The 25,546-nt window shown below is 31.6% G+C and overlaps 1 non-coding gene across 1 annotated transcript; it reads left to right on the top strand.

The window, feature by feature from the left end:
- Positions 1-5,120: 5,120 nt before the first annotated feature.
- Positions 5,121-5,193, top strand: Trnaa-agc (transfer RNA alanine (anticodon AGC)). The gene has a single exon. It is a non-coding gene; the product is annotated as a tRNA-Ala (tRNA).
- The last annotated feature ends 20,353 nt before the right edge of the window (positions 5,194-25,546 follow it).

Below are 25,546 nucleotides of genomic sequence, written 5' to 3'. Positions count from 1 at the left end.
CATTTTACTTGTTTTTTATAGAAAGCACTATTTTCTGGAGCCAACTGTTTTTCGTCTGATTTTATTGCAGATTAGCCTTTTGCATTAGCTTTATTTTTCCTCGCTTAATCAATATAAGTAGCGAAGCTTCTAGGGAAACAGCAGCGAAAAGTGGGTGTGTCATGGCCTCATGGCCTTTTTTTAGATTTAGATTTTTTTTAAAACAATATAGAGAGCAAAGCTCTTACCCTAAAAAAACATTCCACTCGAAATGATTTTTCTAAAAACATATAAAAATGTCATCTTTGACATTCGAATGTAAACTTTATTTTTTGCATAATGGAAACTTAAAAGCAACGAAAACCTTACCACATTTAATTTCCTGAGTCTCTATTTCTCTCCGTTACCAAATACACATGATTCACGTGTTCTTAATGATTAAGACTTTTTGTCCCAGTAAAAACTCAGTGAAAACCGGACCCTCTCCGGACTTGACTAAAAGTCCGGTTTTCAGAGGATTCCGGTTTTCAGATGTTTTATACATTTATTGATAAGTATGATGTGTTTGAAAAATGATCTTGTTCAAACATTTTGTATTTTCTTTTTAACACTTTAGTCTAAGTCATATTTTAATTTCTTTTAGCAATAAATGTCTTAATAAATTGTATTATGCAAATCCATGAATATAATTCAGAAAATCAGAAATTAAAACAACACATTGTCTGAGATATATCTTTTTAATTGGCTTTTGAAATATGTAAGTAATGGCATTTACAATGCGATTTAGTATACTATTTTTGCATATGATAAATATTCAAACAATGATCGAAATTTTTAGCAAAACAGGAATCATTTTACAAGAGGTTCCCAATTCTTTTAGACACTTTATATTAAAAAAAAAAAACAACAAAAAAAAAAAAAAAAAAAACAAACAACAAATTAAAAACATTTAAAACAAATCATACCTATATAGGGAAAGGCACAATTATAACGAAAGAGCTATAATTTAATTGGCAATAAGAAATTAACACACACTAACAGCATAGATAAAAAGGTGCGCTTGATCATTAACTGTTGTTATCGCATGGCTGTGAGCTTTTCCTTTGTTCTTTCCAACCCATTATACTCGGTACACTTCAATGAGCATTTCAAAACTGTATTGATATATAACAGTACAGTTTTTTCATTGATTCATATAGGAAAAAAACTGTACTGTTATATATCGGTCTAGTTTTTTTCGCACCTTGTATATATCAATACAGTTTTTTCAGAGAGGCTCCAATGGGGCAGTGGTAACGACCATTCCCAGTAGCAAAAAGAAAAAACATAAGATAATAAAAAATGAAATCAATAAAATAAAATAAATTAAATATATAAATACAATGAAAAATATAAACAAAGATAATTAATGAAATGAAAAAAGCCCTTTAATCTTAAATCAATCTTGGTAACAGTATACAATCCGCCTCTTATATTGGATGTCTTTTGTATATTTTTTTTTGCGGCAGCGAAAACAACTTGAAAAACTGCCTTATGATAAATAACTGTAATGTAGCTAACGATTAATTTATTTATTTGTTTCTATACAAAAAAGAAAACATTATGCCATTGCGATAAAACAGTTATAGTATATGAAACTCGTTAGTTACGGGGGTATAACACTGGCCTCGCCATTTTTTAGCAGAAACACCCCTTGATGTCGCCCCAGCCAGTGTTATACCCTCGTAACTAACTCGTTTCATATACTATAACTATTACTTGAACATGTCACCTGTTGAGATTATGTTATAATATACATTAAAATACACAGAAAGTTGACACTTAAAATTGCTGTCCGGTTTTCAGAGGATTTTTTATGCATGTTTATCATTAGAAGCCAGAGAAAATCGTCCGGATTTCGGAATTCAGAGTTTCAGGTATTCAGAGGATTTTTTTCAATGAATACATTTATTTTTATTATAATAAATGTATTAGGAGAAAATATGGGACTTCTATAAGTCAGCTGAATTAAATGCATAAATTTGTTCTGCATAACAAAACTCATGCATCAGAAAATTCATGAAAAAGAACTGTTATAACTTGCAAATGATTCTTGATTAATTTTACATTTTCCCATCAAGGGTTTTCACCCATTTGCAGGTGTATCTGCGTCCGTCAACGAGATCCCTTGTACTTGTTGCACGGTAAAATTAAATGTTTACTTTATTTCGCCAGATTATTATTAAATATGAGAAAAAATTGTTTCGTTCAAAAATTAAGACGCATGTTTGTGTAGCTTGTGTTTGATTGCCGATTTGACTTTTCTTTGATTGAAATTATCATTTTTCTTTGAATTTGTCTATTCAAGGAAAAAAAGTGCTGTAAAGTTTATGTGAAAGTGCTCGGCAAGCCTCGCCCCTTTCTAGCCCATATCAGCCTCACCTGATAAAATTGATATCAAAAGATTCTCTATTTAACCACACTGCAAGGCTTTGATATTTATGTATTGTCTGATCAATTATATGTTGATAACGACTGGCACAACAATTATTGGTACATGTCAATGTACTTGTATATAGGAATAATTATAATCTTTTCGATCTGCTTCCAAGAATAATTCACATTTAGTTAACACTTTATAAACAATACATTTGACATTTGCTAGGGATGTTTCTAAAAATAACAGGATACCTATAACAAAGATGGATCTTGAATTTCATGTGTAATATGCATAAAAACAACAGAAGTGAAGATAACATTCTCAAGCCACAGATAATGATAAAAATACCAATAAAATCAAATATTCATGCACTCTTTTACTGTCCAGATTCACACATTAATAGTACTGTTAGTAGGACGGGTATATCAGTCTTGTAGACAGCAAATAGTACACTTTGCAACTTTATTGAAGAGTTGCTTATTAAGGCACGCTAGCTTCATAAACTAATAAATATTTACTCCTTTTTAATTAGCATATACGAGTTTTAGAACATATAAAGCAATGATTTTATAGCATGAATTTTTTTTGTTACTTGATTGAACTAAGGATAAAATTAACTAATGTGAAATAACTTTAAAAAAAGGCAAAACGTAAGCAAATTAGCATTTTGACTTCCATACAAAATACTAAATTACTTAAACTGTTTTGATTGCTTAAAAGAAAGAGAAGGAAAATATGGTTCAAGTAATTGGGCCATGAGTTACCCTTACTTTTTGAAAATATAAAAGAAGATAAGAAATAAAAAGCTTATGGGAAATAAAAAAAATCATTTTTGGTCATAATGTGCCTTTAAAGAACCACACGCACACGCGCACACGGGCACGCACATCATTTAGGCTATTAATATATATATATATATGTGTGTGTAAATATAGGTTTGTAAAAATATTTACATCTACAAAATACCTTATACAAAATACCTAAGTATAGGTTAGAGTGCATATTGGGTGTTCTTCGTAAATAAGAAAGCTAAAAAGGAGCGGAGCTTGCGAAGCGACTTACAAAGAACATCCAATATGCACTCTAACCGGCTTAGTGTTCCGCCCATTTTTATCCGCCCAACACACTGCGTGACGTCACACGATAGCCTAAATGTGTATAACCATATTTAGAAGACACATTTTCGGGTCACGTGTTTTGCATAGCTAATTTTAGGTAAATCAGACAATATTACGGTGCATATCAATATCGGTACCCTCTAAACGGTACCCTCTTTGAACATGCACAGGTCATTCTCTGCTAAAAACAAACCAGCGATGGATAACAATGCAGTAAAGTTTCATTGTAATAAGGAAAGGAGGTATGACACGTAGAAAAGATGTATACCACGGAACACTAGAATGTTTTATTTATGTGCTGATTTGTCATGTGCCCGATTTTAATGTACTGCGAGCTACAAAAAAATCGACATGTCTTGCCTCGCCCGTCACCTCGACATATTTTTCGGGCTGAAATGAACCTGTGGCTTGATAATATATATGCATCATACATATTTAATATGTTCATGAATAAACATATAATCTTCGGACAAATGGCAGTACATGTATATTGTCAAAAATAAATGTAAAATTTATAAAAACACCCTACTTTCGGTTTTGCAGCGGCACGGGCTGTAATATTTAATAAAAGTAAGAAATATTACATACATAGATCTACTTTGTTGAAATAAAGTGAACTTTTTATTTGGAAATATAAAATGATACTGGTTCCGTAAGTAATAAAACATTTTTACTGTTATTTGCCTGTTTTCATTTCAATGAACCTCTTTTTTTAATTCTATGCCGAAGTGACGATATACATGTGCGTGTACGGAAAAACATGATGCATAAATATTGATTAGTAGGAGGAGTAAACTTCAAGATCTCTGCACATGCGTATATTGCACTTTAGCGCTCTTCGAAACTTAGCTCCGCCCACTTGCGTTTTATAATATAAAACGTCCAGTTTATATAAAAATATGTTCTATTAAGATTTGAAACCTGAAAATTTGAAAAATCCTCGTCGGTGATTGGCTTAAAAAAATTGGCGAGCACTAATATATAGTATATATTAAAAGTAACAGATATATGACAAGATAGATGGTATCACCCCGCACTCTAAGTCGACAAGGGAATCAGTTGGTTATTCCCCCATATGGAAGGGGATAAACGCCATTATTAATCTCTCTTTTAAAATAAAATATTATTTTTATTAATTAATATTTATTTAAAGGAGTTGTACCCAGCACATGGGATATGGCTAGAATCTAAGCTGCCACTTATGCATTCAATATTAATATATTAGAACTAACGAAACATGAAGGGTCGACTCATTTCAATCAGATAATCTTTTTGTTTATAATAAGCACCTACAATACACATTTTGGAAATATTTAATTTGTGTTATCAATTTTAGACTCAAAAGTTCTTGACTTATCACAGATAAATCTTTGTTTGATTTTGAAGTAGGTTTTACCTTATCAGTCTTAATATATGTAAATGGACTTATCATTTATCTTTTTGAAAATTTCAAAATATCTTTTGACTGAAAAGCGAACAGTGTTCTGGCAAATATTGGTTTGTACTGTCCTACAGGTAGAATATGTAAAGTTACTGATGACCACTCGAAAGTCATCTGTAGTCCATGTGTTAATATTATTGCGAATAAATCATGTTTACAAATCGGGGAATTAGCTCAAGTGGTAGAGCGCTCGCTTAGCATGTGAGAGGTACCGGGATCGATACCCGGATTCTCCATGTTTTTTTTAAGTATTATTTTGTTAATAAAATGTATACCTGAAATGATTTTAAATCATTGGATGGATATGGGATGTAATTCTTTTTGATAATGATAAAAGGAATTATTTCTAAACGGAATAATTTCGCGTTCTATATATTTGAAAACACAATTTGTGTAATTGTTTTCTAAATGGTTTGCGTTTGGCGGACTATTTGCCTAAGCCAAAATAGGACCAATCTCAACAAATATAAATATATCCATTATTTGAAGAGATCATGCGGATACTTATTTATATGAATATTGAAATTGTTGTAACTTGATTCCCTCAAGAGTAAAAACTTTTTAGCAGCCATGACTCAAAGTTCTTTAAATTTATGCATATATGTTTATATTTTATGATCGTTTATATCTAAATTGTTTCAATTTTTATAACTATTTATGCTAATGCATTTAGTAAGAATATACATGTATGCATTTTATTTCTGTATCTTTCAAAGACAACGGGAAAGGTTAAATAGGCCACGAGAGATTAAATGAATGATTTTGTTTCTAAATCTGTTCACAAAATAAATTAATTTCGAACATTTTAAACTGATTAAGATAGCAAATTGTAACTTAAAGCCTATTTTTACCAAAACAAGATTATCTGCATAGAGCGAATGTTCATTATTCGAATTTTTCATGCAAATTTCCGCAGGAGACGTACTTTTAGTCACAATATTATATAATTTTGGTTAGAATGAACTACAAACTAGGCCGATTTTTAGAAAACATAGACGTCTTATAGGCTTAAAATTGAAATTCATTGCCTTTATTATTGTAATGAAGAAAAGGATTTAGTAGTGGAGGCGGTCATATTAGGGTAATACAATTTATCTCCTACACAAGAGAAACATGTGACGTAAACAAATATTTTCGTACATATTTTATTGATCAAAAAATATGATTTTATGATTTCTGTATGACAGTTAAAGTTATCTTTTTTCTTTATTATGTATACATTAAGGTAACATTATAAAGAAATAAGTATATTGAATTTCTGTTACCAAATTATTTTTTTGAAAATAATTGATCACTTACTTGCATATTATTAAAATGATACCTAAATTTTAATGAAAGAAGCAATTTTTTTTAATTGATCGAATTAATGTGTAAGAAGTATATTCACCTTGTCTACTTTATAATATTTCATTAAATGTTCTGACACCTTGACTACGTGTCTGTTCATTTAGTAAAGTCGGTCAAGAAGTTATTTCTATCATGATTCAACAAGCAAATGACTTATACCAGACCAATAAGGAAATATATTGTATACACTTTAAAACGTTTGATTAAACCACCTCTCACTAAATTTCTTTATTATATAGAGGATATTTGTTTAGTTCAGTGTAAGATCGGAATATATTTCACCGAGTGAGCACCAAAAGGTATATTTCACGAGTGGCGCAGCCACGAGTGAAATATGAACTTTTGGTGTTCACAAGGTGAAATATATTTCGATCTTACACTTAACTAAACAAATTTTCTTTTTATTACATGCAAAGAAATTTTTAAAAAGACATTAAGCGTAATACTGAATGAAAAGCGCGCCAAATAATAATACAACGTGACGTCATTTACAACGTCACGTCATTAAGTTGGTACCCAGTACTGTGCACGCTGGTATTTCACTGAAACAACGTAAGGAGCTTAAATTCAAAACAGTGAAATTATCAAAGTGGTAATTTCACTGTTTCAAACAGTGAAATTACCAGTTTTATATCACTGATATATAGAGGATATTAAATTTGTTTGTTTGTGTGTACATGTAAGATGAAATTTTATTTCATCGAGTGGGCTTTAAAAACAGTATTCTCACGAGTGGCGTAGCAACGAGTGAGAATACTGTTTTTAAAGTTCACGAGATGAAATAAAATTACATCTTACACAATAAACAGACAAATTTTCTTTTTATTTTATGCTTAAAAACAAGTTAAAACGAAATTTCCATAACTTTAACGTTAATATTAAAATCTGTTTCCCCCATTGAGAGCCCCATTTAGAGGGAATTTCTCATTAAAAACAAGAAGTCTTGAGCTGAAAAATAAGTCCGCCAATCAAGGTTGAATGACGGTGATATTTATTCATTTTATTAAAATAATATGAATGATCGCTTGTTTTAATAATAAAAACAAACAATTCTTGTAGGAGAAAAAGTCCAACCATCCATCCATATTTCTGTTACTTACTGCGAATTTATATTAGACCTGACATTGTAAAATGTAAGCGGCAGCCATTTTTTAAAGTTGTGTATTTCATGGGAGGAAAATATTCGTGTAAGATTCAGAGGGATATTATTTGGATTTGTTAGTCATACACCTTTTTAAAAGAAAGAAAACTTATTAAGTTTGAGGATTGTAACAGACAAAAAATAAGTGTTGACAGAAGTGAAAACATTCGGAAAAGGAGCTAGGAAGATGGAAAACTTGGAAGCTTGCTAAGGAACGCTGGGTTGTTTTACTTATTCTACGAGTGATGGCTGTCAATGCTTTTCAATTTTTCATAAAGCATACGACAGTTATTGCTCGTAGGATACTTTAATATGCCCAAATGTCATCAAGAGCAGTTTTGCATGGGGAAGGAATGTATTTTTCAGACTGTAAAAACGAAACAAAAAAATTTAGAGACGAAATTTGGTGATTGGAATTTGAATGAATAGAAGTAAGTTTTCTCTCTTTATTACTTTTGACATTTAAGTTATTTATCTATTTCAGCTTTGCTATTTCTTTTAAAAGCCTGACATTGTCAGAATTGTCAGTAAAAATAAAATTGAGGTATCACATGGGGAAAATCTTAAAAAAAGTAGTTTCGTCATTGAAAAAAGTGAAATTATATTTTGATAATTTTCACTGTGAAATTATCAAATATAATTTTCATGGATAAATCAGTAATCCACTGAAAAGCATACAATAAATTTCTATAAACCACCGAAAAGCATGTAATAAATTGTGTATATTGTCATTTTCAATTATGATATATTAAATCCTACAATCTATGTAAGCTAAATTTATATTTTATTAAACAAAACTATACGCATTGCTTTTTAGGCAAAACCCAGAATCAGTGAAGACAATATTCCTACTATAAAGAGGGTCGCGTTTTAATTACGTAATTACCTGGGAAAAATATGTAGGAGCAACAAGAATATTTATGAATCCATCTCCAAGAGGTAAGATGGTTATATTTGATAAGAGGAAAACAGAGATACAAGATTCCAAGAATTATTATTCAAAACACTAGAAAACATACATACATACATACATACATACATACATACATACATACACACATACACACATACACACATACACACATACACACACACACACACACATACCTGACATACAAGACGCTACTCGCACATTGATAAACAAGACACGATCAGTGTGAATAACCAACTAGATCCCCTCCTTTATTCTGAGATTTAAAATGTATGATATGATCAAGCATTTCAAGCTGGTGACTTAATTACCAACTTCCATCTGTTTAATATTTGAGAATTATGTATTACCAACTACCAGCTAGTAGGTAGCTGGTAATTCGAATATTCAACTACCAATTACGTATCAAAGTTACGCTCATTAATTTTATATATATGCCTATAGTTTATGTTAATATTACACGATATTATCGGACAGCTCTCGTATTTCTGTGTTTTATAATCGATTATATATAAACTGTTTCTTTTTTAAAGCTATATGCTAATGCGTTTATTTATTAAATAGTATGCTATTTTTATCTCTCTATTATTTTTTTCTCTCAAAAGATGGGCATAATTAGGCCATGAAAGGTTAAAAGAATGTTTTTTATTACCTAAAATTAAATAAGTATATTAATTTTATACATTCTTCGACGGCAATTTTTCTAAATTGAAGCCTATTTTTACCAAGACAAGATTAACTGCATAGAGCGAATGTTTATTCAATGTTTAATGCAAATTTCCGCAGGAGACCTACATTTAGTCCCAATAATATATAATTTTAGTACGAATGAACTAAAAAGGCAGTTTTGGGGAAAATATAGACATCTTATAGACTTAAAATTGAAATTTCTTGCCTTTATTTTAGTAATTAAGAAAAGGACTTACTACTGAAGGCGGTAATATTAGGGTAATAAATTTTATCTCCTACACAAGAGAGTAATCTTACATATACCAATGTTTTCTGTCTACTTTTCTTCCTACATATTATATTGAAATATATTTTTAATAATTTCTGTTTAGCAGTAGAATTTTTCTTTTTTCCTCGTTATGTACCAAGTTATGTTCAACATTTAAAATGATAAGTATATATTCATTTCTGGAACCAACTTTTTTCTTCGAATATAATTAGTCACTAATTTGCATGATAATTATGATGCCTAAAATTTAAAGAAAAAAAGCACAAATATTTTTTTAATAAATCGAATTTTTGTGTAAGGGGTCTATTCACGTAGTCTTCTTTGTAATATTTAATTTAGTGTTGTGATACATTGACTATGTGCCTGGTCATTTGTAAAGTCAATTAAGTAGTAATTTGTATCATGATTAAACGAGCAAATGACTTATTCCAGACGAATATAGAAATGTATTGTATACACTTTAAAGTGTTTGATTTAACCAATTCTCACAAATTTTGTTTATATTGTTGAAAAAATACATTTTAGTTATTAAATCCTACAATATATGTTAATTAATTTTATATTTTTTATTGAACTAAACTAGACGCATTGCTTATATACGGCAAAAGTCATTACCAGTGAAGACAATATTTCTACTCCAAGAGGATTGCGTTGTAATTAAGCTAATACCTGTTAAAAATCTGTAGGAGCAACAAAAATATAAAAGAAATCACCTAAATAAGCTCAGATGGTTATATTTGATTTGAGAGGAAAACAAACAACAAAATTATATTAGAATTAAAATCTGTCATTTCTTATGTTTCGCAAAAAGTTTGAAGCAGAAGTCAATATTTACTTTAAACTAATTGAATTTTCAATTCCATTTAATATACAAATTTCTAGTCATAATAATTACTGTACAAGATATTTTTTTCACATGCTTTTAAAATATTCCTAATTATCATCCCTGATTTTATATATTCTGAATGAAAATATGGTCCTATCCCAAAAGAATGGAACCATAAAAGCACTTGTTGAACATTATGTATAGCAATGCTTAAGCGGAAGTGTAAATGCATAATTATATTATATTTTTCAATTACTAGTACTTAATATCTTCGTTTCTAAAAATTTGCGGCCTACATTTTTTCATTTGATAAATTTTATCAATCAACACCTTGATCTTGATGGTAGGGACATAGCTCTTTGGCGTGACACGTCATCTTGATATGGTAGACTTTTATGCCAAAGTATTTTAAAATTCTTTAATGCATGACAAAGTTACATTCCGGACATAAATGTAAAATCCTTTAATGCATGGCAAAGTTACATTCCGGACATAAATGTAAAATCCTTTAATACATGACAAAATTACATTCCGGACATAAATGTGTCAACCTCTAAGTGTGACCTTGACCTTTCAGGCAGTGACATGGGTTTGAGACGCGACACGTCGTCTTGATATGGTAGACATTTGTGACAATGTTTTTAAAATTCTTCAATGTATGACAAAGTTACAGTTCGGAGACGAATATATGTACTTTTAAACCTCTTATTGTGAGAATGTGAACCTTCAAACTGCGTGACCTTTACCTTTTCTGTAGGGACATAGGTCTTTGACGCGACACATCATCATTGTTTTATGGACATTTGTGGCAAGTTAATTTAAAATCCTTCTATGGTTGACAAATGTACCTTCCGGAGACGAATATAATTGGGACGCCACAAAGACTGACAGACAGACAGACAGACAAGCGGACGGTGCGATTTTGACATAACATCCTTCTAGGGCATAAAATTGCAAGATGTACATACCATATAAATAATATCAAAAATGTTGTTAGAACAGATACTAGCATTTCATTTCCAAAGATATGTATTTGTGGCGTTCAACCTTATACGTGTATGACAATTTTTGTAAGTAAATAAAATGTATTTATGTACTTAACGCAAACGCAAAGAACAATGACTTTGCGTTCATGTAAACAATCATTCAGATAAAACAACAGGCTTCTTATAAGAATTTGTATTATATTTTCCAATATAATAACATATAAAAGTTGTTGTCAGTTATAAAGGATAATCATTGTATAAAGTTGCATTTAGAAATTTGTCTAAGAATGACAACACAAAATAAGGAAGAAGAAAGAAAAACGACAATAACAACCACACAAACCTAACGGACTTGATTTTAATCTAATCAAATTCTCGAAACAAATATAATTCAACATGGCATATATCAAACCGAATCCCATTTGAATGCTCAATAGTGAAATCAAAATTTTATCTGCATACCTCCGGTGATTTTGATTCAGCTATTAAATCAAAATCAATGAATGATATCAGTTAAAATCTGTTCTAATCAAATTGGATCATATCACTCTAACATGCAGCAGCAGCAGCAGCAGAAGCAGAAGCAGCAGCAACAACAACAACAACAACAAATAAATGAAAATAAAATACCACCAAAAATCCTACTAAGAAGTACAGACAAATTCGCTGTCATAATGCCGATAACAAATTTAATAATATAGATTAAAATAAATCTATGATTTGATTTCTTTACCACATGGCAACGTTTATTTTCCTTGTGATATAACAACTTCTAATTTCTTCATATTGCACACATGTAACATAAAATAAATCTTTCGCTCGTTGTCATATATTAAACTCGTCCCAGACAAGCTTAATTATATTTTCTTTAAACTTTTAATAAAATTTAAGTTTATATGGCAACTAATAAGAGATATGTCTATTACATATGCCTAATTTATATTGTATATCGTACAGTTTTTTTCAAGATGAAATAGTTATCAATGCAATAGATGCATCGAAAATCTTAAATGACACACTGTGAACGTCATTTAAATTCAAACGAAGTCCATAAATTTAGAGCGATTTTACAAAGAAATACTAAGAAAATTTCTATGTCTATAAACTGAACAGTGACGCTGCCGATCACCTGTAATATGGTGTCTCAGGTAAAATAGGTAACATGCTTTTTGGAAAAGCAAATACCCGGGATCCTTTTAGAGACATAATAAATACGTTAATTGACCACGTGTTATAGGTGTCATTGATAAACTATCGATTACATCCAGCTCCTGTCAAGTATTGTTACTGATTTGTTTTGTTATACATGTTAATTAGTGAGAAAAAAGGAAAGTATTAAAGTTATAGTCCTGTACAGTATACTACAGTATTGGCTCTGTGTGTATTTGAATGTTTTTATACTCGCCGTCGGTTGCCTATATTGGCGAGTCCTCCCTCCAGAAGAGTATTAGTCATTTTAGATTTTGGAGGCTAGTGCAAGGTAAGGAAAGATATCTCAATTCCAGAAGCTTAGGCCTAAGTGTTAAAGGACTCATACTCAGGACTTCGATTTAAAATCTCATCTCAAATGTAATGTTTACTCTTTCGGAAACGTAAATTCTCTGATAATCGAGATGGCGGAAATCGATCAACACCAATGGTCAATAAATCTCGGGCCTGGACGGGAAAAAACGGGTATATTTTACATTTATTTAAAAACTCAAAATAAATGCCATCAAAAGAACAGATGGTCCATATCCCTAAGGACTTATTACGATACTTAAGTTCCATACTTTGATAAAATTATCATACAGAGGGTTTTACCCTTTAAGAGATAACCTATCTCTTTTGTCTGAAAATAACATGAACCTTTTTCTAAAACTTTAGTTTCGTAGGCAATGGATTTTAATCATCACACAAAATATAGTATTTTTACGAACTATACAGTCAAGCAGTTTGCACATAAACGACAAATAATTTGACACAATGTAGCGTCAAACAGCACATGCAAAAACAATCAAAACAACAACGCTATTTCAATGTCACAAACGAGTTAAATTTCACATTTATTTCACTAAAATACTTTGAATTTCGCTTGACAAAATATAGATTGAAATAAAATAAACAAACAAACAAAGCTTAATCAATGTTTTCAAAATTCGTTATTCTAAAAATGTTTCTACACACGGTAGACTTAGCCACAGTTTTTTAACCGGTGGGAACAACCTTTAAAGAACGTTTCTATTGGAAACTCTGAGGCGAAAACAAATTTATCCACCAAACATAAAAGTCCAACTATGTAATAATTATTATATTTTTCTTGACCTGTTAGAGTGGTAATAGGCATTATTCTTCGTGCATTATAGTATAATAATGCACGATTTTTTAACGCTTCGGACTAGTAATCTAATGATCGCTAGCCGCATGGGTTCAAACCCTGACAGGGGCAAGTCGTTGTTTCCTTGAGCAAGAAACTTTACACTAATTGCTCAGTACTGGTTGGTTCCAGGAACGGATTCGAAAGTGCGTTTATAAGCTTATAGCTTCCTGCACAATCGAACTAAAATAAATTCTGTATAAACCAATGCACGATTTTTCGTTCAAATGCTTTGTAAATATTAATCACGCAGGCCTATCGGCCCTCGTGATTATATTACTACGCATTTGAACCCAAACCGTGCATTATTCTACAACAATGCACTCAGAATATATATCTATTCTAGTAATTTGTAATTCCCAAATATTAAACAGTTCGTCATTTAGGTCACTATCACCAGCTTGAAATGTATAATTGCCGAAAAAAGGAGGGGACCTATTCACGCGAATTCAGTGTATTTGAAGTGTCCTGTGTGTCATGTTTGCTATGTGCGTAATGTGCGAGGACAGTGTTTTAGTAGTAACCTGTGTGTCAGTGTTTGAGTAGTTTCATTATTATTATTGAATATTGACCTGTGTGTCGGTAATGACCTATGTGTCAGCAATGTCTGTGAGTATTGTCCTGTGTGTCCTTAATGTCGTGCGTGTGAAGTGTCCTTTGTGTCAAGTCAGTGACAGTGTGTGAATAGTTTGACTAGTTCCAGTAATATCCTGTGTGTCAAGTCAGTGTTCAAATGTGTGAACGAAGTGTCGTGTGTATTTGAGTAGTGTCCTGTGTTTCAGTGTTTGAGTAGTCTCCTGTGGGTTAATACATGTATGTGACAAGTATCTTGTGCGTCAGTGTGTGACTGGTGTCTTGTGTGTCAGTGTGAGAGTATTGTCCTGTGTGTCAGTATGTAAGTCGTGTCCTGTGTGTCAGGTCAGTGTGGGAGTAGTGTCTTGTGCGTCAGTGTGGAAGTATTGTCCTGTGTGTCAGTATATGAGTAGTGTCTTATGTGTAAGGTCAGTGTGTGAGTGATGCCCCATGTGTCAGCGTGTCAGTGGTATCCTGTGTGTGAGTTATGTCCTGTGCGTCAGATTAGTTCGTGAGTAGTGTTAGTAGTGTCGTGTGTGTCAGTGTGTCAGTAGTGTGCAATGTGTGAGGTAAGTTTGTGAGAAGTTATAATTAATTAATTTTAATTTTCAAATACGAAATATTGTAAGTATTTTTAGTGAAGTAGTGGGGGATCGAACTCGCAACCCCTAGACTTGTAGTCTGACAGTGTTACCACTGCACCACAGCGACCGCTCTGATTTATAACTATTTTGGAAGGTCCGATATACACAATTACATTAGTAACCATGGTATTGAGTTAATATGCAAATAAATTTTCACACCTAAACAGTAAATATAGCTGTTAGCTCTTAAGTGTTTTACAATGGCTGACATTGTATCCTTGCTCGAGGGGTTATGATAAAGGAATTTACACAAACGAGTATCAAATGAAAATAAGTAAGACTGTTGACAGGCAATAAAACATACCAGAAAAGCCATGTTCCGTTTAATAAACTCGCAGTTCAAATATTTACAATGAGTAAGCTGAAGTCAATACTTGTTGTATATGATAAATGTTGGTTTAAGACATGTCTATTTAATCTAGTTTTCACTGGTTAAAAATGTTTCTGTTTGCGGAAATTAGGTGAAAAAATATTTTACAGTTATTAAGCAAACCTCCCGACTCATGCTAATGTTCTTGAACATTTTAAAGATGTAATGTAAATTAAAGGTAAACTATTTTCAAGTGAACAAAGAAAGTAATTTACATATTACAACCAACACTTTAAACCCATGTCAGTTACCAAATAAATGTCAAAATATGCAAAAAGCTTCGTTAGTCACACAAAATAGTTTAATTTCTATTACAATCTTAGTAAATGTTATCGAAAGTTTTTTTTTCAGATTAAAAGTAACAGATATATGACAAGATGGATTAATTCTACCAAATGGTATCACCCCGCAATCTTAGTCATTCAGTTGGATATTTGCGTGAATCACCAATTCCCAACCAGAAGGTTTTTGGTTATTCAAACTTTGCATGTCCCCCATATGGAAGGGGATACACGCCATTATTTATCTCTCTTTTAAAATAAAATACTATTTTTATGTAATAATGTTTATTTAAAGGAGTTGCATACACCACATGGGATGGCTAGGATTTAAGCTGCCATAAGCAATTTGCTCTCATGCAGACAAATGAAGAAAGCCCAATATGCACTGAATGTTAATATATTAGAACTAGCGAAAAATGAAGGGTCATCTCATTTCAATAAGATAATCTTATTTGATAATAAACACCTAAAATACACTTTTATTGGACAATATTAAGATTGCGTTGTAATCAATTTTTAGACACAAAAGTTCTTGAACTCATTACAGATAAATCTTTTAAAGCAGCACGCCTCCAGATTTACGCTAATTTTCATAAAAAAATGAAAATGTATTTGAATGTATAATATTGTGAAATAATCAAAAGGAAGCAATTTACGCATTATCAATGGCACTAACAACCCACGTTAACTACCAAAAACGTGGTCAAAATATGCATAAATAGCCCTTACTGCGTTAGTAACGCAGTAGAAATATATTTATAAATAATGAAAAAATAAGTCATTAACCGCACAGAACATTTAAAATATTACTTGAATCTTGAATCATTTTGCACTTCCTAAAGTCGTAATACATATTTCTCAAGTTTGATTTTATTGAAGTTATTTTGACTCATCTGGAGGCATGCAGCTTTAAAGCGTCAATTTCGTTCGCTTTTGGTGTAGGTTTTACCTTATCAGTCTAAATATCTGTAAATTGACTTATCATTTATCTTTTTTGAAAATTTCAAAATACTTTTTGAGTGAAAAGCGAACAGTGTTCCGGCTAATCTTGGTCTGTACTAGCCCATAGGTAGAATTTGTAAAGTTACTGCAGGCCGAAAGTCATATGCAGTCCATGTATTAATAATTTATAAGTGCGAATAAATCATTTGAGCATCTAACGGGGAATTAGCACAAGTGGTAGAGCGCTCGCTTAGCATGTGACAGGTACAGGGATCGATACCCGGATTATCCATATTTTTAACTATTATATTAATAAATCGATCAAAAATACTGAAAGCTGAAGCCCTACACTGACAACAGGGCTTATAAACATTTTGCCATGGAACATAGAATATACAACGGAAAAGATTTTTCAGTCGAATACGTATTAAAAGATATTCTAATTAGGTTATAAAAAATGTATATTTACCACGCCCGTTTAACTCACAACGAGTGAAAAATGTCCATCGGTTAAAATGTTGTGAGCAACTTCCGTTTCTCGTTGTGAGCACCCATCTATGACGTGTGACACGATAAACAAGGTGAGTTTTTCATAATTTTTGAAGATTACAGACATTTATGTAAAAATATTGGAATGCAGTTAGCTAGCGATGTGTTTTCCGAGTATGCACGTGTAAAGATATTGCCTGTTGGTGGACAATTTGATGGAAATACCGTGCGACGCAGTCACTCGGGGTAGCTGGAAAACTGGAGGCAATTTCTCTTTGGACCTAATTTAACATTGAAAACGTCGATTCTGGTGACGTTTTGTGCATTCTAACCTAAAACAGATGCCCACAAGTCTTCAGCGTAAATTATTATCTGAAAGTCTTCGTAGAAACGAAGATTTACTCTTTTTTGCTTTAATCCTCGTTGTGAGCACCATAACCTCGTTGTGAGCAAGACAAGCGCAGTGCTTGTCTTGTTTTAATATGTAATTCAAATGGCAAGAATACAATTTTCAATCTACCAAAAGCAATCAAAACGTTTTTGTACAATAGTTTTTCTTTGTGCAATAGTTCTTCTTTTTCTTTTTTTTTTTGAAAATTATTCTTCATATTCACAAGTCATCAGATTGACAGAAGAACTAATCAGTGGAGGTAATTCAGGTATTTTATTTCGTATACTCTAGTTTGGCACGAGTGAACATCACGGGGTGTTTATGAATATTTCAACAATTTCACAATCTGTGTGATACACACATATATGTGTTTATCCTGAGCTGAAGACTGACCAAATAATGTAAAACAAGAACTATCACGGTAAGTTGACAATGCCCCTGAAGTGTTGCTTTGTCCTTTGATTTATGCATCAGATAGATTATTTGTTTTTGGACAATTAGATCTTCAATGTGAAGGTAATTCAAGGTCAAGGTGAAATAAATATAGGTCAGTTGGAAGGTTTTGTCCAAAGGGGCATTGTGTAAAAATATGAATTAATTCCACTTACTTATAAAGAAGTTATGACCAATGTTAAAGTTTTTGGATGTTCTAGAAGGTCATTCACGGTACAAGGTAAAAAAACAGATCAGTTTGAAGGTCTTGTCTAAAGGGGTGCTGTTTCAAAATATGAGTAGAATCCGTATACTAATAAGGAAGTTATGACCAATTTTTAAGTTTTTGGACAATTTGACCTTCAAGGTGAAGGTCATTCAGGGGTCGAGGTCAAAAGAATATAGGATAGTTGAAAGGCCTTGTCCAAAGATGTGTTGTGCCTTAACATTATGCCAGGACATTATGGCCAATCTTAAATGTTTTTGGAAAATTTGACCTTCAAGGTAAAGGCCATTCAAGGGTCAAGGTAAAAAAATACAGGTCCGTAGGAAGGTGCTAAGGGATGTTGTGTTCAAATATGAATCAAATCCGTTTACTAATAAGGAAGTTATGGCCAATGTTAAAGTTTTCGGACAGATTGACGGACTGACAGACGGACATTTCAAAACCAATACGCCCCCATTTTGGGGTATGCACAACGCCTTGCAAAGAAATGCTGCTGTGCAAAAACGTTTTAATTGCTGTGGTAGATTGAAAATTATATTTTCACCATCTGAATTACATATTACAACCATACACGCACTGCTCTTGTCTTGCTCACAACGAGGTTATGGTGCTCACAACGAGGATTAAAGCAAAAAAGGGCATATCTTCGTTTCTATGAAGACTTTCACATAATAAGTAACGCTGAAGACTTGTGGGCATCTGTTTTAGGTTAGAATGCACAAAACGTCACCAGAATCGACGTTTTCAATGTTGAATAAGGTCCAAAGAGAAGTTGTCTCCAGTTTTCCAGCTACCCCGAGTGACTGCGTCGCATGGTATTTCCATCAAATTGTCCACCAACAGGCAATATCTTTACATGTGCATACTCGGAAAACACATCGCTAGCTAACTGCATTTCGATATTTTTACATAAATGTCTGTAATCTTCAAAAATTATGAAAAACTCACCTTGTTTATCGTGTCACACGTCAAAGATGGGTGCTCACAACGAGGAACGGAAGTTGCTCACAACATTTTAACCGATGGACATTTTTCACTCGTTGTGAGTTAAACGGGCGTGTTTACGTTCACTTACATTTTGTTTGGCACATTGTTGCAAAATATGGTAAATAACTGCCACATAAATACCCAATATTTGTCATGCAATAGTTGTTCCCCTTAGATTAATAAAATTTCGTATTCACAACTCGAAATATTAATTTAAAATAATGAATGGATATTGGATGTAATTCTTTTTGATAATTATAATTATAATAATAACAATAAATTAATAATAATAATAATAATAATAATAATAATAAAAGTATAATAATAATAGTAATAATGATAATAATAATAATAATAATATATAATAATAATAGTAATAATAATAATAATAATTACTATTATTAGTGTACTTTACCTTGAAATGAGATATATTATATAAATGTTACAGATCTTACGCGGATGTGCAGGAATTTCTAAACGGAATAATAGGCGTGTTCCATATATTTTAAAAATGCCGAAATCGACACAATAATTGTTTTCAAGTGTCCTTTCAAATGTGCTCCTCATGAAATAACAATTTTGCTATTTCTTAATACGAGTTTTACATTTCACATACACTTGAACTAGATATGTTGCGTTTGCATATACACTAGTATATGTCGGAGTATTTGTCACATTTATGTCTAAGCCAGAATAGGACCGATCCCAACAAATATGAATATAGCACTTATTTGAAGAAGTGAGGCGGATACACGTTTATATGAATATGGAAATGGTTGTAGTTGAACTCACTCAAAAGTAAAGAATATCTCAGAAGCCATGATTCAAAACTTAAATTCATGCATATATATTCATTTTTTTTTATCGTTTACATCTAAATTGTTTTAATTTTTATAACTATAAATGCTAATTCGTCTAGTTAGAATATCAATTATATAATTATATGTTGCATTTTATCTCTATACATTTTTGCAAAAGATGGGAAGGTTTAATAGGCCATGGGAGATTAAAAGAACTTTTCTGTTTCCAATTCTGTGCATAAAATCAAATTAGTATACTAATTCTATACATTCCTAGATAGAATAAATGGTAAAGTAAGCCTATTTTTATCAAAACATGATTAACTGGATAGAGCGAATGTTCATTTTTCGAATGTTCCATGCAAATTTTCGCGGGAGACCTACTTTAGTTCCAATAACATATAATTTTGTTAAGAATGAACTACAAAAAGGCAGTTAAAAAAAATATATAGACATTTTATAGGCTTAAAATTGAAATTCATTGCATTTATTTCAGTAATAAAGAAAAGAATTAGTAATGGAGGCGGTAATATTACGGTAATGAAATTTATCTCCTCCACAAGAGAGTAATCTTACAAAGACCAATGTTTTCTTTCAACTTTTTTTCCTACATTCTTTATTTAAATATATTTTTTACTGTATAGCAGTAGAAGTTTTCTTTTTTTTCCTCGTTATGTACACATTTAGGTACAGAAAATATAGAATATATTTTCTTTATACTTAAAGAACTCTTTATACTTACTTTCAACAGCAAAATGTAAGTGAACGTAAAAATACATTCTTTAAAACTTATTTTGAATACCTTTAATACGCTTTCAAATGACAAATCATTTCAATTATACATTTATAAACAAATTGATATTTAAAGTAAAAACATGGAGAATCCTGGTATCGATCCCGGTACCTGTCACATGGCCAGCAGTTTCTTTACAAATTTTACCTATGGGGCCAGTACAGTTAGGGCTTTTTGCATATTTTGACATTTATTTGGAAAATGACGTGGGTTATTTATTAAGTATTGATTTCAGCTTTCTCATTTTCAAAATTACAACTGCGATTCAATTTAACGGAACATGGCTTTTTCTATTGCCTGCCAACAGTCTTATTTGTTTCCTTTTACTATTCATGTAAAGTCCTTAATCATAACCCCTCGAGCTAGGACACGAATGTCATCCATTGTATAACACTTCAGACCTTACAGTTATATTTACTATTTATGTGTGAAAATTGATTTGCATATAAACTCAATTTCATGTTTACTAATGTGATAATGTATAAAGGGACTTCTAAAATAGGTATAAATCAGAGCGGGCGCTGTGGTGCAGTGGTAACACTGTCTGACTACAAATCTAGGGGTTGCGAGTTCGATCCCCCGCTACTCCACTAATATTCTAACAATCTTTCGTATTTAAAAATTAACATTAATTAATAAAAACTCACAAACTAACCTCACACACAGTAGACTTCTCACACACTGACGCACGGGACACTACTCCAACACTGAGACACTACTCACACGCCGACACACTGGACACTACGATCAAACTGACACACCTGACACACTAGTCACAACTTACACGCTTATACTACTCAAACACTGACACACTGGAAACTACCGATACGGAGTACACCACTCACATACTGATAACAGGACACTTCTCAAACACTGACAATCTTGACACTACGGACCCGATGACACACATGAAACTACTGACACACTTGACCATGTAGACAGTACTCACACACTGACACACTGGACACTGCTCACACGCTGACACAAAGGACACTACTCACACACTGACACAAAATGCACTACTAACTCACTGGTCACTACTCACATAATATAATACTAGACATTAATCACATACTGACACACTGGACACTTATTCACATAACACTACTAACACACTACACACACGCTGACACACAGGACCACTACTCAAGCACACATAGGACATTACGGACATACAGGCCACTAAACAAACACTAACTTGTCAAACAGGATACTAAGAACACACTGACGCGCAGAACACTACTGAAACTTCTAAAACACCTGACACACGTCTGACACTCACACATCAGACACTACATAGATACTGATCTGACACACAGGACACTACAAAAGCAGCATACTACTGACACGAACGACACTAGATAATCAAAACACTACACACAATACAATACTCACAGCACACTACGCACACTACAAACAGGACATAACTCGTACACTGGCCTGATACATACACACACTACGGACACATAGTGCACTTCTCAAAACACTAACACACATGACACATTCACACATGGACGACACTACGGATACACAGGGCACCACGTCCTGATACACAACACACTACGCACACAGCAAACATGACACACAGGAAAATATCTACACACAGTTTCTGACACACAAAGTCATGACACTACACACATGCAGGCGCACAGGGCTCTACTCAGGACAATACACGTACACATACCTGACACACAAGACACTACTCGAACATTGACAAACAATATACTGCTCACACATTGACAATCAGGACACAACTTAACCACTGAATTAGTGTGAATAACCAACTAGTTCCCATCCTTTTTTCTGCGATTAAAAGTGTATGATATAGTCAAAACATTTCAAGCAGGTTGTTGCTTATTCGAATATTCAATTATCAACTACGAACCAAAGTGACGCTCATTAATTCGTTATATATTTACCTATAGTTTATGTTAAAATTACACGATAATATCGAACAGCTCTCGTATTTCTGTGTTTATAATCGATTATATCTAAACTGTTTCTATTTTTTAAAGCTATAATTAATTAATATGCTAATGTGTTTATTTATTAAATAGTATCTTATTTTTATCTCTGTATTATTTTTTCTCAAAAGATGGGCAGTTTTAATATGCCATAAAAGATAAAAAAAAAAAGAGTGTTTTAAATTTTTAAACCTGTACCTAAAATTAAATTAGTATATCAATTTTATACATGGCAATTTTCTAAATTGAAGCCTCGTATTCTTACCAAAACAAGATTAACTGAATAGAGCGAATGTTCATTATTCGAATGTTGCTATTTTTATCTCTCTATTATTTTTTCTCAAAAGACGGGAAGTTTAAATAAGCCATGAAAGAATTTTTTTGTTTCTAAATTTGCACCCAAAATCAAATTAGTAAATTCATTTTATACATTCTTCGATGGCAATTTTCTAAATTGAAGTCTATTTTTACCAAAACAAGAGTTACTGCATAGAGCGAATGTTTATTATTCGAATCTTTCATGCAAATTTCCACGGTAAACCTACTTTTAATCCAATAAATATATATTTTTAGTTAGAATGAACTAAAAAGGCAGTTTTTGAGAAAATATAGACATCTTATAGGCTTAAAATTGAAATTCATTGCCTTTATTTCAGTAATAAAGAAAGCGATTTACTACCGAAGGCGGTAATATTACGGTAATAAAATTTATCTCCTAAATAAGAGAGTAATCTTACATATACCAATGTTTTTTTTCCAAATATATTTTATTGAAATAAATTTTTTATGATTTCTGTAAAGCAGTAGAAGTTTTCTTTTTTCCTCGTTATGTACACAGTTAGGTACAACAGTAAAATAATAAGTATATTCATTTCTGTATCCAAATTCTTTTTTCGAATATAATTGGTCACTAATTTGCATTATAATTATATACCTAAAATTTAAAGAAACAAAGCACAAGTATTTTTTTTAATAGATCAAATTATTGTGTAAGGCGTATATTCACGTTTTCTACTTTATAATATTTTATTTAGTGTTGCGATACATTGACTACGTCTCTGTTCATTTAGTAAAATCTGTCAGGTTGTAATTGTTATCATGATTAAACGAGCAAAATGACTTATTCCAGACGAATAAGGAAATATATTGCATACACTTTTAAGCCTCGATTTAACCACTTCTCACAAATTTTGTTTATATTGTTGAAAAAAAATCTTTTAAATTTTCAATTTTGAGATATTAAATCCTACAATCTATGTAAATTAAATTTATATTTATTAAACCAAACTAGACGCAATGCTTATATACGGCAAAAGTCATAACAAGTGAAGACAATATTCCTACTCCAAGAGGAATGCGTTTTAATTAAGACAATACCTGTAAAAAATCTGTAGGAGCCACTAAAATATTAAAGAATCCACCTACATAAGCTCAGATGGTTATATTTGATTTGAGAGGAAAACAGATAACAAAGATTATAGTAGAATTCAAATCTGGCATTGTAATCATAAAATGTCGGATAAAGTGACACTATAATATTGCATTTAAACTTATATAACTTGTATAAAAAGGTAAGTAGAGCTTCGAAAAACGTTCAACGGTGATGAGTAAAATTTTAAAATATTGACTAATTAAAAAATATCTTGTAAAGTAATAAGAATGACTAGAAATTTGTATATTAAACGGAAATGAAAATTTATTTACTTTAAAATAACTATTTTGAGACACAGATTTTCAACACAATTGAATAGATTATTATAGTTTCCAATATAACTACGTATACAAGTTGTTATCATTTAATAAATTTCACAATGTCGAGTTGAGTAACATTAGTTTTAAGAATTTGATTAAATTTAAATCAAACCTGTTACATGTGCATGTTATTTTTCTGTTTCTTCTTCTTTTCTTTTATCATTTTGAGACTTACAAGTTCAGAATGACAAAACAACAACAACAGCAAATAATTAAATATTTCACCAAGAATCCTACTAAGAATGACAAAATTCAGCTGTGCTAATGCCAATAACAAATTTAATAGTTACATAAATCAAATTAAAGATTTTTTATCGTGGGATCAAATTAAAGATTTTTTTTATCACGGGACGCTTGTTTTTCATGTAATCAAACCATCTCGTATTTCATACATGTAACAGCGGCTTGCAAAAGCCTGCGTAAAGCGTCAATTTTTTTTAATTTCAATTTTGTGTTTTTGTTGTTCTTACGCTCGTTTTCATATAATAACAATCTTTATTAAACTCGTTCAAGATAATAAAAATAAATAATATAAATCTAATCAGATACTCTCTTTTTCACGACAATTTCTAGAACTTGTTTAAAGGGACTCCACTCGGGAATTTCGATATGACAAGATGTCTGAACCATTTGATGTAGGTCTGGGTGCAAAAAATTAGATAATTTTCTGTATCTGTTTTCCCAGAATGTTCCTTTTTATTGACCGTGCAGATTGACCCAAAAAATGAAAAGCGTTCCAACGCTTTTCACTCAATTGATACGAGTTCGTATATTACTATGTTAGCGTTTGTATTTTTTTCATTTTAAGTGGTCTATTTGATATTTGTAAGATTTGCATTTTTCATTTTTTAGGCCTATGAACATCAGAGGAGATCATATAATAAAATTCAACTTTATATGACAACCAATTAGAGATATGTCTATTACCAGTGCCAAAGTAATATTGTATATTCCATTTGCACTTTTTCTCAAGATGGAAGAGTTATCAATGCGATAGGTGCATCGAAAAATCTTTTTAATAGCACACGGTGAACGTCATTTAAAATAACACGAAGTCCATCAATTTAGTGCGATTTTACATTTAACAGAAATATAAAGAACATCTTTATATCTGAAACGGCTGCTCACTGCTCAAATATATAATATCATATTTCTTGCAGTCCATAAATTTACCTTTCTATTACAAGTAGGATTAGTTTAGCAAACTTTAAAGGACGAACACTCATTCCCACTTGATTTGCATTACTACAGTTGTATTCGATAAACACATTTAAGAGATGGCTTTGAAGATTAGCCTCCTTATCAATAAATAAAGAATGGCATATCACTTAATGATCTGCCCTTTGATAAAGAGCGGAAAAACTCTGTGTCCCTTTCTTGTATGAGAAGGGGAATCCTGT

This window comes from Ruditapes philippinarum, unplaced genomic scaffold (assembly GCF_026571515.1).
Source record: "Ruditapes philippinarum isolate M1 unplaced genomic scaffold, ASM2657151v2 ctg3640_1_1_1_1, whole genome shotgun sequence".
In the NCBI taxonomy this organism is placed as follows: Eukaryota; Metazoa; Mollusca; class Bivalvia; order Venerida; family Veneridae; genus Ruditapes; species Ruditapes philippinarum.
This window is presented reverse-complemented; position numbering and strand designations above follow the sequence as displayed.